Below are 3,487 nucleotides of genomic sequence, written 5' to 3'. Positions count from 1 at the left end.
GATCAACGATAGTCTGGGAATGACGCCAACGACGCTTGGACAAGGGCTCAGGGGTGTAAATCACCTGGGGAAGTGAGGCGTCTCGCCGCCCCATGAGAAGTGTATTGGGGGTAACCGGATCCAAGTCTGCCACGTCTGATGAGACGTATCCTAAGGGCTTGCTGTTCAGGATACCCTCAACTTCAATCAGTACAGTCTGCAGGACATCCTCAGGCACAGACTGGCTCCCGATGACTACTCGTAGTGCAGACTTTACCGATCGGATCTCCCTTTCCCATATGCCTCTGAAGTGAGGTGCGGAGGGAGGATTCATCCTAAAAGTGATCTGGTAGCTAGCCAGCTGCTCCTGCAGTCTGGGCTCCATCTCCTTGAAAGCTTCTCTCAATTCGGTCTCGGCTCCCCGAAAGTTAGTTCCCTGATCTGTGAGGATCTCAGACGGGGTTCCTCGGACGGGATGCCAGTAAGAATGCATCGGTGTCGATGCTGTTGAGTAGGTCAAGCTGAATGCATCTGGTCGTCAGGCACTTGAAGATGATGCCCCATCGCTTCTCTGTGCGACGGCCAATCTTGACCACGAAGGGCCTGAAGCAGTCGACTCCAGTGGAGAAGAAGGGGGGGTTGGTATAATCGCAGACGAGCTGAAGGTAAGTCAGCCATAATAGGTAGAGTCGGCTTAGCTCTCCCCTTCTGGCACTCTACGCACTCTCTCTGGTGTCGTTTGATGGCTTGCCTGCCCCTTAGAATCCGGAACTGGCGACGTAGCTCTGCGAAGACCCTATCAGGTCCTGGATGGAGTAGACGCTCGTCAAAGTGCTTTACGATGAGTCTAGTCACCTGATGGTGGGGATCTATAACCACTGGATGTATTTCAGCTTTGCTGAAGCCATCCAATCGCATTAGCCAACCTCCCACACGAATTAGACTTAACTCTGGGTCGAACTCGGGTGTTCAGACGGCTGGCTGCGGGCACCTGGTTCCCTGATTTTAATGTCTTGAACTCCTCTGGGAAGGAATCCTCCTGACATTGACTCAAGATGAGCACTTCTGCACGCCTGTAATCTAAGGATGCGGTACTCGTATCTTGGGCAGCCGCCCCATGTAGGTCACGTCGACCAAGGCACTCCAAGAAGCATACTGAGATGCATCAAGCATGTCTGGATTTTGATGGTCTGCAACTAATCCACAGAAGACGGCTTTCCTTGTCTCTGAGGTATCCTCTCGGGCCTCTACAAGGGGCTTGGCTGGCCATCGGTCTGGTGGTTCGCAGAGGAATCCTGGGCCTCGACTCCACATGTCAGAGTTCGCCAGCTTTATGAGCGTCCTCCCTCTGGTAATGTCGTCCGCCGAGTTATTCGAGGAATCAATGTACCGCCAAGAGTGGAGCTCAGTCAACTTTTGTTTTTCCACCACCCTCATCCCGACGAACACCTTGTACCTACAGGACTCAGACTGGATCCAGGTGAGCACTGTAGTCGAGTCTGTCCATAAGGTCACTGTCTCTATGGCAATGGTCAGCTCCTGTCTGAGGAACTGTGCAAGCTGAGCGCTAGTCAGTGCTGCACACAGCTCGAGGCGTGGTATTGACAGCTGCCGCTTGGGGGCTACCCTAGAGCGAGCCATAATGAAGGCAGTGTGGATCTTACCGTGCTGTTCGGCACGGAGATAAGCCACCGATCCGTAAGCAACCTCGGATGCATCGCCAAACACGTGTAGGCTTAATCTTGATTTCTCCACATCAAAGCCGGCAGGAAGATAGCACCTAGGAAGCTTGAGTCTACAGAGATTAGGCAACTCCTTCTCCCACACATTCCACTTCTGGAGAAGGTCTGCAGGAAGATTCGGATCGTCCCAATCCCTTGGTCTGGTCCAGAGCTTCTGGACAAGAACCTTGGCTCGAGTGGTGAAGGGAACAGATAATCCTAAGGGGTCATATTGCGTTGCTAAGACCTTATAGATATACCTCATGGTCGGGTGATGCTCTGCTAGTGCACGATGCCTGTAACCTAGGCTGTCTTCTAGGCAGTGCCACATTAAGCCAAGAGCCGGCTCCAGCGGGTCTGAATGATTTTGCTGTAACCACAGTTCGATGTTCTCTGAACGAGCATTAGTTGGTAGGTGCTGGACAACGGAGGGGACATTTGTTGCCCACTGCCTGATCTCGAAGCCCCCAGAGGCTAAGAGACATTGCCTGATCTCGAAGCCCCCAGAGGCTAAGAGAGGCCTCATCTGGTCAATTTGTCGCTTGGCTTCCTCAGCAGTGGGAAGGCTCAGTAGGCAGTTGTCCACGTAGAAGCTTCGCTCTATGGACTGCAACACTTCCTCATTCCCGAACTGCTGGCAGCGAATGTGCATCTGCAGCGCAAAGGTAGCGCAGCAGGGGCTGCATTTCGTCCCGAAAGGCAAGTCTTGCCATTCGTAGACGTCCGGCGGGTCCCTTTGGCGCATATTCCTCCAAATGAACCTCAGAAGGGGTCTGTCCTCGGGTAGGCCTCGCTTAGCCCTCTCAGGGTCTCTACTCAGGCGCTTCTCAGTGTTCCTGAGGCTGGACAGAATGGATTCCGTAGTCCCCTTCAGCGGTGGAGCATCTGGAGCATGAAGGAGTGGAGTAGTGTAGCGCCAGACTCCGTCAACTTCTACTCGTCGCGTCCTGGTCTCCAACATGTCTGCAGCCAGCTGATCCTGTTTAGACCGAGTTATCACTTTCTCGCTGCGAGATGGAAGGACATCGAGCTGCCAGAGTTGCTCGACATGTTGATAGACAGGGTCTTGCAGTGGTGTAAGAGAAGTGAACAAAGACTGCGGGGAAGGTACCTGATGTGGGAGCAATCCATCTGGTCCCTGAAGGACCCAACGAGCTGTGTGTGTACAGCGACTGGTTCGCCCGCTGGTCCCAATCTGATGGGCTCCTTTGGGGTAATCAGAGACGGATAATCGGACCCGATTAAAATTAGGGGTTGGACCCTATCGAAAGATGGAATGGGGATCCCTCTGAGATGGTGATAACATTGCTGGAGCCTCTTGACATGGTAGGTTTGCTCGGTTAGCGTGAGGAGAGGCGCGGTGAAGACACCCTTAAGGCTGTGCTTCTCCTCTGGCCTTGACTGCGAGGAAAGCAGCAGGTCAATTGACTGCCCCTTCAATTCTGTGATGTCATGTCAGATGGTGCAAAGGTCCATAATCTCTTCCCTTCCCTCAATGCCTAGCTACTGGACTGCTGCAGGAAGGATGATACTCCGCTGAGCCCCATCGTCCAGGATAGCGTAGGTCGAAACAGACCTCTTGCCTCTCCACAGAAGCACTGGAACTACTTTCAGGTACACACGACCCGTCAAACTAGGAGAAGTAAGATATGCTCGCCCTTGAGATGTTGTCAGCAGCACACTGTTAGGACCATCCTGGGCAATGGAATGCAGGACTCCGAGATGTATATTACCACAGTCCCTGCAGGGCTTCCTCAACGTACATTCCTCCCATTTATGACTTGTGC

This window comes from Sinocyclocheilus grahami, unplaced genomic scaffold, assembly GCF_001515645.1.
Source record: "Sinocyclocheilus grahami isolate Dianchi unplaced genomic scaffold, SAMN03320097.WGS_v1.1 scaffold361.1, whole genome shotgun sequence".
Lineage (NCBI taxonomy): Eukaryota > Metazoa > Chordata > Actinopteri > Cypriniformes > Cyprinidae > Sinocyclocheilus > Sinocyclocheilus grahami.
This window is presented reverse-complemented; position numbering follows the sequence as displayed.